Raw genomic sequence first — 14,311 nt, forward strand, 5'->3', positions numbered from 1 at the left:
GACTGCAGATAATATAGTTAAATGAGAGTAAATTCTGGCATACCTATCATTTGTGGGTAGGTAGAGTAGGGAGCCGGTACAATAAAACTTAGCTGTTCTTCTGCAGAATATAATTGGTAGCATACAAAATAAATAAATAAATAAATAAAATAAAATTCTTAGTTTCTCAGGATTTTGAGATTAATAACATTATTAGATATCTCAAAGAGTATCCCAGATAAATCCCTGTGAAGACATGAAACTTAAGGAAATGTGAAAATGTAAAACGTTGCAAAAACTAGGGAAACAGAAGGAAAAGGCTACTAAACTTATAACACAAAAACCAATCACAATAATGAAAACAGTTTGATTCTGTACTTAAAAAAAGCCGAATTAAGATTTCTAGTAAGACTCTGATAGTGAAACAACATTGAGTTTTTAGATATTTATAGAATCTAATGATGTCTTCTAGTGCTTCTGCCCTTATAAACAAAAACAGACTCCAGACCATGCATGGATTTATGTATAAAAGGCAAAATGTGTTATTTCAGGACACGGCTTTTCAAGTCTTTTTCAAGTTTTGAGGTTTACCTCAATTGAACAATCATTTCAAAATAGGTAGAACAACCACAAATTGATCAACTAAGTTTTTCCAGTTCTCCAGTTCGTAACCTGAATCGTGAAGAGCCAGCAGAGAGTTTTGAACAGCTCACTCGCATGCACACCACACCCCCTCTCCCCAAACTGGATCGGCTGGGACAACAGATGAGCAGTAGCACTGGTATTTACTGTATGACCTTTTACAGCTGCCATAAAATGGTTCATCCTCCTCCCTTAGGGCTAACACAGACATTTAGTTTGGCTGGTGGAGTTGTCAGGCTGCTTGCATGAATAGCCAGAAACGCTGCAATAGCCTTGGACTGGAGTTTGGTTTAGCTCATCTTTGGGCAAGACAGCAGTCTACCACAAAAGGAGAGAAGAAGAAGGGAAAAATATTCCTGCAGCTTCATCTGTAGAGGCTTCATCTGTTTTTTGCACTTGAGTGGTGCACTTGGGTACAAGAGGTGTGCTTTTATACGCTGGCCTGTGCCAGCAGAAGCTGGGTGGCTCTGCTGTGCTGATAAAAAAAAGGAGAACATGAGCAAGGGTGATGAAACAGCAGGTGGGTTAAGGCACACCAACCACTAAGAACCAAACAAAACCAGACACCAGTGGTGGATGAACATCCTGCAGAAATCCTGCCCACAGCTGAGAGACAAAGTGCCTGCCAAAGAGCTAACTGAAGGACTTCCAGCTTTTTCAGGCAAGGCACCAGTGTACGAGAGGCACTCGGCCTCACGAGCATCCCTGACATGATGGCACTGCAGTGGGAAGCAGCAGCCTGCCCTGAAGCGCAGTTACCACAGAAGTTCAGAAGGGATTTTCTCCTTTTCCATAGCAGCTTCTGTGTTCGTGTGATTACAATGTAATAGATCACAAAGCATCTGGCACCCACAGGAGGACGGGAATTTGGGGCAGAATTTGAATGAACAAAACATTGTTCTTGTTTTTGTTTGTTTGTTTTTGTTTTGTTTTGTTTTGTAAATTAGGGCAAGTCATGCAGAAATATGTTCATCTGCATATGCTAATGACCACTAAAAATCAGCATCAGTCAGTGGAAGAGTCAGAGAGTCAGAGATTATTCTAAGTGAGAGGCACCAGAAATGAAGCAAAGTGGCTAAATTTGAAGGCATTTTCACATTTTCAAAGCCTGAAGAGTTTCAGATAGAGATTACTCTTTCTTCCCCAACTCAGAACAAAGTCCAAAATTATTGGTTTTGAAGAGTTTTATCTTTTAGTCTTCCAGGTTGTATTTGCTTGACAAAAATTTTAAACAATTCAGTCGTTAGGTCAGCATGTTGGCCAGAACATCTTCCTAGCTATGGGGTGTGGATTTACTCAAAATGCATTTTCAGTTTTATCGCACTTAAAATTTAAGTTTTCTGTGTGATTCCTATGGTACTATTATCAAGGCAAAGTAAGCTTTCCGATATTTCTGCTACAGATACAGTTCGTTTGTTAAAATTTTATCATCTGTGAAAGGTAAAATAGTTCAAAAAGTGCCAAATAGTTCACAATTTCGAAAGCCTGGGCAACTCAAATCCAGCATTGTCCTGTCCTTTGACAAGGTAGGCTTTCAGTGAAGTTATGCAATAGTCCAGTTCCTCCAAATTGTTATCAACCAGGCCCCTTGTATATTTTCTAAATTAGAAGAAAATGGTTCAGCAAAAGATGTGGCAACTTTGAGCTGAGATGATAAACTCTGAGGTTGCTTGCAAGGAGCCTATTTTAGACAACAGGCTACATATCTAAGTGCCTCTTTGCATTTGTATCATCGTACACACATGGAACTACAGAGACAAATGTGGTTGTATGATCTTGTGATTCAATTCACAAAGCTTCTTATGATTCCTGAAAATTCCATAAAAATAAATGGTCTATAACATTAAACTAAAAAAATCAGTATTTGTGAGAGTAGCATCTTTGCCTTCTGTAATTCTTTCCAGGCAGAATATTTTTGAGTCTATGTTCAATACACATTAAAAATAGTGACTACATCAGAGAGCTATGGCAACCAGCATCAACAAGTAAGGAACAGGAGTGTATTTAAGTGTCCCAAATGCTAGTTTCTGAATTTACATTTTATAAGATGGTTATTTTACTCATTGCACATGACTCATACATTCAAAGATGTCTAAACAGTGCAAGTAGCTTATTTAACTTTCCCACACTATATACCTTATTCTGGGTTGCTTCCAGCTTCACCGAGCCTTCAGTTTTCTGACTGAAACTTTCAAGGTTCAGTCTGTACAAGGGTGACCTTCAAAGTCTGAATGGAGACTTTCCAAAATAGATGAAAGCAGGAGAAGTTACTGTAAACTTAAACATGGATACAGGGTATTTATTTATTTATTTATTTATTTATTTATTTATTTATTTATTGTTCTCAATGTATTCTGAGTAAGAGGTCTGGATCAGAAAAGCAAGTTTAGTAAAACCAGAGCTGTACAGCTGGCTATATAGAATGCTGTCTCTGAGGAGGGCTTAAAAATCACTGTTGATAAGTGAGCAAAAAGATGTGAACACATGGTGACTGACAAGGCGTACATGTATAAAAACATTAATATTACTACAGCATATGGCAGTGGAAAAATTACTTTTAAAATATGCCCAACTGTCACATCCAGCATTATCATAGCGTTAAAAATTTGGAGAGAGCTTGAAGTGATCACAAAATATCCAAGGCCAAAATAAGTCTAAGGAAAAGCCTTCAGTCTAGTTAACTTATCCAAGAGATGTCTGGGAACTTAATCTGGAGATGAAAGTGTTTACATAGCTGAAGTCTTAAAAGAGAACACGAGTTTTCTTTCTAAGTAAAAAAAAAAAAATCTCTAATGACAACGTACTATGCTTAGCAATGTTATTTTATCCCACGGAAAGATAGCTTCTTTCACTGTGAGAGACCCCTGGTGAAATGCTGCTATATTAAATGGACAGGTCATTTACCTATCATGAGTTTTCATGGGTCAACAAGATAGATAGCATCATGGATATCATTGGTACACAATATAGGCAAAGAAGCTACCTCAACAACTGTTCCAACAGAAGGTGTAATTAAATCTTCAGAATTGACAATGATACGCTCTGATTTAGTCTTCCAAATCCCAAGCCAGTTCTTTTCTTTCATCTTCAGTTTTTCTAAAAGGTATTTGCCATTGCATTGCTGGCACTCTCTGCCTGGTTTTAAGAACACAGAACAAAAGATGTACCTTCCCCATGTATTGCCTCGCAATGTTCTGTAAAACTACCTGCGTAGTTCTGTCTGTGGGCCCAGATTAAGAGGAAAACCATCGAAAAAGAGGAGAGAATAGGCTAAAGAAACACAAGAGTAGTTAACAGACAAAGTAAAAAACAAACAAACAAACAAACAAGGCAGTCTCCATCTAAATGATGTATTGTCACATGCAAAGTGTTGCAGTGTTCACTTTGCTGGATTCACACCTAGGCTGTATCTCGTAACGCTCGTATCGCTGTGTCTGTGTCTCAGAGCACCTGGTTAGTCTGCCAGCTGCCTCCCAGCTCATACACTATCTGATGCTGCTCTGCTGTTGTACTAACCCGCTGATACCCCACAGTTTCAGGACTGGTCTGCCTCTTGTCTGCTCCGGGACTGCACATACCTAACAAGCCCACTTGTTTTCTGCCATTCCTGGTAATCATTCTTCAAACCAGCCATTTACTGGAGATTTCAAAGTCCTCAAGTTTCAGGAAATGTGAAGAATTCAGGAAATATGAAAAATGCTGCACAGCTACAGCGACAATAATGTAATCGGAAGAGTCGTTATGGCCCTATGCAATGCCACAATTTGAAAGTGAGTGACAGTTCAGGTTGGGACAACAAAATAAACTATAGGCTCTCTGTCCTTCTTGTGAAGACTGGGAATCTTTCTGACCAGTTCAAAGCAGCATGATGCTGGTAAGCACTCTCTCTTTGAAATAGCCCATCTGGCAGCTCATCTCCTTTTTCAAAGTTGCTGTATCCTCCACCCCCTACTAACTTCTGATTTCTCAAGATATTCAGCTGAGTGAGCGTTGTTATCAGTACATTTCATCATTTTTTATTTTTGTTACATCCCTGGCAAAATGGTTCTATAACATGTTTCTGAATAAATCTGTATGTGTCTTATTTGCCAAAGAATATCAAATTAGTATGTTGCTGTTGATCACACAAATCGTTTTATAGAGAACTAGCATTGATGATTCCCTAAATTCCCAAAATATATACCAAAAAAACTAATGGTGCATTAATGACTTGACAATGCCTATGACATGTTTTGTCCAGTGCTCTTCCAAATACGCAAGACAGCAAGAAGCATTCTTACTGAGAGCAACCACAAGCTACCTCTTACCACCTCACCTGGTGCCACCAGGTCTTCTCATCACCCCTTCACAGTCTAGCTTCCCTGAAGGAGGAATTCAACAGAAGCTTGCAGAATTATCATACATAATTTGTAGTGGGATGAACAATTGCTTCATTGAGCTAAGTCCTGTTTGTACTCTGGAACCTGAAAACATTGGCAATCCTGGCTGCATGATGTGAGAATAACACACTGGGAGAACATCTGCTGTCCCAACTGTGACTTGGAAGGAAATTTGACAGTGAGTACTTGGGATCAGTATGAGAAAAATGCTAACTGTCTGTTGTACGCTTCAGGAGACTAGTAAAGTTATCTGCCATCTATTTGTGCAGTGTTATTTGTTCTTTTTTCTCTGTTTAGAAATCCAGATGTTGCTAAACTGAGATTTGGCCATGTGGCTTCCAGTGATTTAGTAGTTTTTACTGCCTCTTGTTCAGAAAGACAGAATTAGTTAAAAATGTGGACTCCTGTATTGGAGATAAATACTAGTAAAAGCTTTCAAGCCTGATTTCTTCTAAAGGTGGAAACCTGGGGATTCTCCTGCAGCTTGGCTCCTTTTGGACTTTGGGACAGTCTCATATCCAGGCAGGGCAAGAAATGGCTGGAAAACATAAAAAAACATGTGGGGGGGAAGAAAGAAAGAAGGGAAACAACTTTAAATATTTTCCCAGATTGGGACAAGTTAAAAGGAACTCTTAGTGATTATCTGGAAGTTTACCATGCTTTTGGCTACAGCGTGGGGAAGTAGCTTTATGTTTGCTTAAATGAACTGGAAGGGAGGACCCTGGAGGGATTCCTATCTGGCTAAAATTATTAAATCCAACTCACCCATTTTGCAACCAATACCATTTTAAGAAGAAAGATAGGTGATTTGGTAAAATGAGAGGGAAGCTGAATGTGTCTATTTTGTCTGGGTTTGTAGAGCCCTTGAGTGTATAAAATTCAGAAAGTGTTATCTGGTGATGACTGATAAATCAGTAACATTCAGTAAGGCACACTTCCGTACTAACATGCATATGCAGTAACACTTAATAGTTTTAAATATGTGAAAATGTGAAAGTGAACAAACACATATAACATTTCAGATACTATTATAGACCTTTTGGAGCTGCACTGAAGTGCTGATGAAAATGGTATGCTAGGTATGTGTTACTACATAAAGATGTTTATGTTCTGGAGGCTTTTTGTTTTCTTAACCTTTGAAGTTAAACAGTTCGGGTGGCAAAAACTTGGTTGCCACAAGCCAGTGGTTGAAAGGAAGAGTGAAATGTATTTTGAGAATCACACAAGGCAGAAGTGGACCAATGAAAAGCACATCCTAGGTTAAAAAAACAATGAGAAGTGACAATGAGGTGCTATGTTAAAGAGTATCCTGTGATTTAAAATCATGTAGCAAATAACTTCTAAGAAGCACATTCTGGTATCTATCTGTATCTATGTCATTTCAGTGCTAATTGAAATACAACTGTCTTCAACCAACAGGCATCTGAGATGAATCTTTGCCAGAAAACAGGAGTGGGAGAGATTGACATGATCACCATGTAAAGCTGTAGCCTATCCTCTGTACACTCTCCTGGTGCTCACTGTAAGTTAACCCCATGACAGATGATTGCAGTTCATTTTTTAATAAATCAACGCAATAAATATTGATTTAACTTTTTCATATCATTTTAAAATGACATGATAATATGTGAGGGTAATAGCTGAAGGTAAATTAACATACCTAAAATGAATTATTAGGTAAATACTGCAGTTCATCTACTCAGTTAAGGGCTTTTAATTTAATTAAGTTCTCTGATGTAATGATTTTATTGCACTCCAAAACAAAAGAAATTAGTACCCGTTGAAGAGAGTACAGATTTCCTATTTAAAGATCAGACAAGTAAAAGAGCAGGGCACATATTTTAGAATTACCCATCCCTTTGTAATCACGGCATTTTTCTGAACACCTGTCTTTGTCTTTCTTATGTTTCCATGCTGCACTGAGTAGGAGAGATGAAAATGTGGGCAGTATGTTGATGTTCGCAGCAAGCAAAATACATCTTATAACTATGAAAAGTTATTTTAATACATTTCCAAATCTTTTCCTTAGGTACTTTGCTCCTGGTACATCAAAAGCCAAAACAGGAGACATTTATCAGTAAACAATGTTTATAAGGCATTTTAGGCATTTTCCTATTGTTTATGATGACCACTTGTGAGTTTAAAAATATAATTTCCTTCCCTGACAGCCCCTAATTTTTCACTTTGCTTAATAATCCATAATTAGTAGTGTAAGATTACATAGCTATTTGAATGCCTACAAGTAGGAGGCTAAATTCTCTTATTATTCAAAAAAATTATGGACACAAAAAAAAAAAAGGAAAAAGGAATTTGTTCCAGCATGTATTTTGCCTGTGAAGGATTTGCATAGCTGTGCCAGTGATGAATAGGACTCAAGATGTCATCTAATGAGGTTCCAACGCTCTGCTTTATGGATCAGAATTAATTCCTAGTGCCTGCAAAATTAGCATGTCTTCCAGTCCTGTGATGGCTATGGATGACAACTACCAGAGAACGGGTCTTGCACGTTTACAATTTTTCACAGTTCCTCTTAAGACTGTGAGACTGGAAGACTGGAAGACTTAACAATCCCAAGGGACGTGACTTCCCTCCTCTTTAGCCAATGACTGAGAGGGTAGACACAGCCCTAGCTACAGCCTCTAGCCTCCACAGACGGTATCTTCTTTCCCACAAGACCCAGCCTGATGGGTCTTTGGACAAGCTTTTGTTGGCTCAAACACAAGGGAAGGAAGGGTAGGATATGAGAGTGTTGGCACTTCTCCCAGCTTTTTGCAGCAGGAGTTGTGGGTGCTGTTCAGAAGCTCACTAGACCTATATCTGACTGCTATTAACTTACTTAGAAGGCTTAGCAATGGTATACAATACAAAAGAGCCATAAATCCTGGCAGGCTAGAGTCAGAGAAAGAAAAACCAGGAGACATAAAGTAATATTAAGGCAGTAATGGTACTGTGTTATCCCACCAAGATGTTCCTTTCTGGTGACTTACTGTGCAGAGTTCAGTTTAAAAAGATGTGACAGACCAGGGAGGATGGCACGTTGCCCAAGAGCACACAGCGGGTGTAGCATTGTGTAATGGATAGGTGTCAGATGCTTTTATAGTCAGGAAGGAATGAGGATACAATGTTTAAGTGATCTGTCAAGGAAAATGAAAAAAGTCAACAGTACAATTGCGGTGCTGGAAGGAAGGTCAAACCCCTAGCCTATGCCCTCTTTTCTGCTAAAACAAAATTAGCCTTCCTTATTTTACTGTAAACAAAACTGGTAGCATTGTCAGACCTGTAGCGTTTTTGACCTTGACCTTTCAGCTGTTTGTAATTTTGCCAAACTTACTATTTATTTCACCGAAACCGCATGTAGTACGCAGAGTGATTTGGATCAGACAGAAATGTCGGTGAGTACTGCAGCGTGCAACTTATGTCAAAGCCCCTGTGTGTACTGCACTGTGACACTGCTCTTTCTGAATTCTAGATCAAGGGATTGGTGTTTGATAGGAGAATGATCTTGATGTCAAAAATAAACTTTGAGTGTTCTTGCAAATGTCTACCTAAAGGTGTCTGTGTCACAAACTTCTGAAAACTGTAGTTCATGTATGCTCTGTAGCTTTGCAGTGACTTTGTAGGGCTTAACAGCTGTATATTCAGAAGATTGTGTTCATTCTGAGTATTTTCATTTTTTTTTGCTCCTTGGCTACAGGGGCTGAACTGATTTTCCCTGAATTGCTTCTTTTGACTATTTATTCTTTTGCAGTAGTATTTTTTTTCAATGCAGAGACTGTGTCTCCTGTCCTCTCAGCTGGTCACAGGGGAGAACGTAGTGAGCTGGGGAGAACCAAGACTAGAGATGGGGCACGCCAGATACACGGCCAGGAACAGGCATGGGTACGTATCCCAAAGACAGCTCTGTAGGGTCAAACTCCTTACAGGTCCTCACTGTTCACTGTGTGCTCCAAGTCATGTAAAGGAGAAACAACTCTGCTTCAGTTCACTTCCACACGGGAGCAGAGACAGGTTGCTGAGGACCTTTAAGAGGAGGAACAAGCAATTGGGGTGACCAGTGAATCTACAGATCCCCAAAATTACATGCTATTGTTAACGTTGTCCAGCAGGGCACCCAGGTTTTAACTCTTCAGGAATAACAACAAATCAAACTGCAGCTTGCTTGGCAAGACAAACTATTTATTTAGCAGGATAAACGTGAGCTCTGCTCATCTAAAATCAGTCATCTGAAAGATGATGACTTCTCAACCGACTGACCCCTTCGTTAGATGGTTGATCTGACCTTGGAAGTTTGGGAATCCTGGATTTCCAGTGATGAGACTTCCTTCTAGAAGCAGTCCAAATGAATCAGAGTCTGTTACAACTTTTGTCCACAGTTCTTTACGGGACTGTCTCCACTGCTTGGTCTGGATTTTCAGATCCAGATTAGATTTTCGGATCCTGATTAGTTTTGGGCTAATCAGAGAGTATCCTTTTTGATTTCTTACCAATTAATTTCTGCGCCTAACTTTCTTATAGGCTCTGCTATTTTGGTTTGTTTGTTTTTGGAAATCATAAGAACTATGCTTAAAAGAGCATTAAACTTATAAATGAGAGTTCTTAAAATGAGGGGTACGCTTGAATTAGGGTTGCTCTCAACAGCCATTTCTATGAGGAAAAGAAGGGTTTTACAAGTGATGAAACAGCAACCAGTTTTATTATTAATAAAACAATGGTCAAGAAAAGACAACTGGCAGACCAAGCTATGAAAAAAACAGTTTGTGACCGTAAACAATAGTTAAGAATTAACTGGGAAGAAAATGTCAGCCTAGAGACACTGGGCAAAAGATACACAGTTATCCAGCTGTGTATTGCAAAAGATCTTGAGAATTTTGCTGGAAGCTCAGGAAGGATATTTGTTAAACAATTTGACCTGTGGTCACGTAGGTCAACATCCTTTATGGTGAGATACTCATGACCACCCCCAGAACATGCACTACTTTCTGGGATAGCATTTTATCAGCCTTGGAAGATAATTCTACTGGGAATGCTTTACAGTTAGTATAAACAGCTCCAGCTCATGCATGTAAAGGATTTGCATTGCTGGGCATGTCAGTGAAGAGCAGTACTCAGACATTATCCACATGGGTCTGGGTAAATGATTCCTGCTCTTTACAGCATGTTGGAAAGCTAAGCATTGCTGTAACTTCTTGGTGGCAGAGCAAACATCAATGGACAAAGGTGACACTGAGCTTGAGACTGTTCTTGGTGAATTTGCTGGCTATATTTTAGAGATGTAATAACATACAGAGGTAAGTTTAACCAGTTCCTTTCACACACTTCCATCCTTGCAGTGCACTGCGTGTGCATTGATTGAGACTGGGAGAGCTACAAGGGGAGAAGAGTAGTGTTGAGGAACATCTAATCTCTAAGAAGTTCACCGGATGTTTCAAGGCTGAACTTACCCATCCATGTGTGCCCCTTTCCCAGTCGTCAGTGGGCTTTACAAAGGCAGGAGTTCATTGTGGCACTGGTCAGGCAAGTGGAGGTGCTGGAGAAGGGAATGAAAAGAGGGGATAAAGATAAAAGATAAAACTCTCACCTGCTAGAAAACAGAGATTACTAATTAATTTCATATACACCACCAAACAGCTATTAAGCAAAAATGTTTTTTGGTTAAAGGATTGGTTAAAGGAAAGGAAAGGATCCACAATATGAAGATGAAAAACTTCACAGTCCTTTCATCCTTAATTTTCATTTTAGTTTATTTCTTTGCCACATTACAGTCTTAGAAGAGAAGTTTAGGATACATCCCAGACCCACTCCAGAATAGATATGCTTCTGTATCCATTTCTCCTGGGTTTGCAGAAACTGGGTTTGCAGGGAAAAAAAAAGAAGCAGATTACTTTTCATTAACATGTTTAGAGATTTTTTATTCACCTACCGACAGTTGCTGCATGGGCTTATTTAGGATAATCTGCACAAGAGTGACTAGAAGGTCAGACTGAAATAAAACACTTTATGAAATACGTTCTGCTTTTACAGCTATCGGTTTCTATTCCAGTTTTATTTATAAATGCTGTAACTCTCTGCTTCCATAAAACCATGATAGATATAACTATTAAGAAACTAGCACAGTTATCTGGTTTATTCTTTACTTTTATGGCTGTTGATAGTGGACAAAGATTATACTGAAACCTCAGACATTTACCAGAATAATTCACATTCTCTGCAGACCTGTTGTTGATGGCAGGACTTCTCTAAGCAGGATGGCCTTAAGCCATATCTTAATACAGAATCCTATTCTTGTGCATTTTTAGCATTAGTTCTAAGTTGCATTTGTTGCATTACATGTGGAAAGAGATCATTAGATCCTTAAAGTAGTTCCCCATCTGCAGTTCCTGCAATCCGTGTTGAAATAAACTGTGAGGTACATTAACTCTGGCACCACTTTTCCCTTCAGTTTCAGTTGTGCCTGTAGGTTGTTGCCTGGAGAAATCAAGCTTTTTCGTCATTGCAGTTGATGCCAAGACTGAAGCAGCACTGAGCTGGCAGGAATGGAATGGAAATCACACCTTGTACTTTGTTTCACTTCAGACGCTAGAAAGATGTGATGGATCAGTTGATTAAAATTTGCAGTATTTTGTATGCTTCAGTGTAATTATACAGATTATCCCAGCTGGAATTGTCAGTCAAAATATTTAAGCCAACTTTTTAAAATAAAGATTTCAACTTACACAGAAAATCAAGGGTGCCTAAAGCTTTCCTTTTATCTTAATAAAATTAAAGTGCTTAGAGCAGTTTTTCTCTGGTGATACCTTACAGGAGACTGCAGCGTGGTTTCTTTTCACAAATACCTGTAAAGCCACCTGAATTTTGTCACCCAGCGTTTCTGAATTTTATTATTAGTATTTTTTGTACTGACCCTGTGGCAAATCTGCTGACTTGCTTTGTTTTAAGTGTTTTTGTTTATTTGGTGGACGGGGAGTGGATGTCTGCTGTAATTACTGTTGTTTGGATTGTGTCCGCTGAGAAAAGTAGACGGGCCTGTGGGAAGCCTCTGCATTATGGGGGTCACGGCAGGGCAGAGCCAAGTGTGCTTCATCTCCCACCACTGCACACACTTCCTCTGCTGGCTGTGCCAGTCTGAGAGGCAAATTATTCAAATGCAGCTGCTGGAAACTTCTTCCTACATCTCCCAAAATAGGCAGATTGTGAAAAGTAACATAAGGTTGCTTGGGTGCCTTCTCTGGTGGCTGATAACTGTAAGATTGATGGCAAGCCCAAGGCTTTTCTGTCATTTGTTTTTAGTGTAAACTGACATAAAAGTATGCAGTGAAATGTTTAGGTGTTGAGCAGTTTCATCTGGGGATCCTCAATCTATTTTACTTACATTTAGTAGTGCGTGCTCGTTGTTTTGCTTTGTGGGGATAACTTTTAACAACCTGTTTTAATAATTGAGACCCATGGAGCAACCACGCTCAGCTTTGACAGTCTAAAACTTGTGAACAGTTTTCCTTAGCGTATGCATTGATTTTTTTGTATGAACAAGTAATGATAAATGAGTATGGGAAGACCAAAACTTAAAATGCGTGTTGTCCTGTGATGCTTACTAGAAACGTTCTGGACTTTATAACACCAAATTAGTCAAATGTATCTACTTAATTTAATTCTGCAAGACAAGCATGTCTCATCTGTTCCTTGCAGAAAAGTAAAAAGGTTCTTTATATAGGTGTGTTGCTGTTTTGCTTGAGCTGCTGTGGAAGGATAGAGATTAACTGTGCTTCCAATTTATTTCAAACTGCGTGTGGGTATACAACACCTTGTTGAAATTTTGTTGTTGAAGTTGATCAAATGGAAAGAAAATAGCCATTTTCTTCCTCTGTTTCCTCTAAGGGGGGCTATTATACAAAAGGCAATTTCCTCTCAGGTTTTTATGGTGCTTTTGCTTTTTCACATTTCTTCTCTTTGTTCTTACTCTCTCTCCTCTTGCTCTCATTCATTTAATGTGATCTGAGTACCTCAAAGAAGAATTAAAGTAATAAAGTGCCAATTTTTACAGTTATCTTTATATATGTTTTCCTGACCACCTCTTGGCTGAATATAGAGCATGTTTTTCGGAGCCTTGATATCATTGCAGTTAGTGCAATTTGGGGCAGTAAGTGCTTGAATACTTAAACCTGCTTCCAAAGAAGCAGCCACGTCATTTTTTCATCTTTCATTTATCCCCATGCTGTCTAAGCCCAGCACAGTGACCAACGTTATCCACAAATATTATTTGTTCTTTTTTGATGGTTACCCGTAAGTTTTGTTGCTCTGCCCAGGCTGAAGTCCTATCTATTTAACAGTCCTTCCTTCCTTTCAGGCAACTCCTCCCACACAGGATGACTCACTCCGAGGGATTTTCCAGTCATAAGAATTTATTGACCAAGGTATTGTTACTGTTGTTCACCCTGTAAGCATTGGAAAGTTAGAGGAGTTACCTGGGCTGTCCTGCTCAATCAGCACCAGCTAAATACCGACTCCACAATTATTGCTTGTGACAACTTCCCTTTCAGATTCGAGTCTGGGTCAGTAACCTGGCAGCAGTGAAGGGCTTCCAAGTGCCTAAATGAAACAGATTTGGGTTGTAAGCCCTGAAAACATGGAGCCTTTTCCATGGAAAAAGAATTGTGCAGTTTCATACATGAAGCTGGTAATCGGTAACTTCACTTAAAATCTGCTTCATTTATGTGACCTCAAACAGCTAAGTGCGAAGAGAGTATTTTATTTGTTTGTGTGTTGCAAAAGAAGTGTATTTATGGGGAATACCCTGGGATGCTTTGACAGACTCAAAGCTCTGACGGACTGTTTCAGCAGGTAAGGCGCTGACGAGCGAGCACAGCTCAGGCTCGTAGAGATGTAATTCTGGTTTTGGTGAGATCAGCGCAAGCTGGGTGGACAAAACGTGGCTGCATGGCTCCGTTGGAGTATTATAAACACGCGTCTCAAAGGAGAAATCGCAGCCAAGAGAACGAATTGGGCTTTGATGGAAGGAACCAAGCGCCCGCTTGTACTCGGTGCTCTCTCAGGTGTCTCCCAGCCTAACCGACCCCGTCCTCCTGTCAGCAGGACCTCTCCTCCTGCTCGGGATCCAGCCCCAGCCGGGCCGTGCTGCTCGGAGCCCCGTTGCTCCGAGGCACCAGCAGGGCGCCGAGCCCCGCGGCCCCCGCCCTCCGCCTCCCCTCAGCGGCCGCCCCCGGCCCCCCGCCCCCCCTCCCCGCATTCCAGCGGCGGGGCCGGGCCGGGCCATGGCGGCCGGGGGCAGCTCCCGGCCTGCCCCGCGCCGCCCGCCC

General features: G+C 40.1%; 1 long non-coding RNA gene across 1 annotated transcript in view; it reads left to right on the forward strand.

Moving 5' to 3' along the window:
• Positions 1–11,858, forward strand: part of LOC118170874 — a 32,040-nt gene extending 20,182 nt beyond the window's left edge. Inside the window, exons 8-12 of the long non-coding RNA XR_004752909.1 lie at positions 2,024–2,147; positions 4,161–4,495; positions 4,862–5,178; positions 6,420–6,522; positions 11,440–11,858. This is a non-coding gene — a long non-coding RNA (uncharacterized LOC118170874). The remainder of the gene's footprint in view (positions 1–2,023; positions 2,148–4,160; positions 4,496–4,861; positions 5,179–6,419; positions 6,523–11,439) is intronic.
• The last annotated feature ends 2,453 nt before the right edge of the window (positions 11,859–14,311 follow it).

The sequence above is a fragment of the Oxyura jamaicensis genome, chromosome 8 (genome assembly GCF_011077185.1).
Source record: "Oxyura jamaicensis isolate SHBP4307 breed ruddy duck chromosome 8, BPBGC_Ojam_1.0, whole genome shotgun sequence".
Lineage (NCBI taxonomy): Eukaryota > Metazoa > Chordata > Aves > Anseriformes > Anatidae > Oxyura > Oxyura jamaicensis.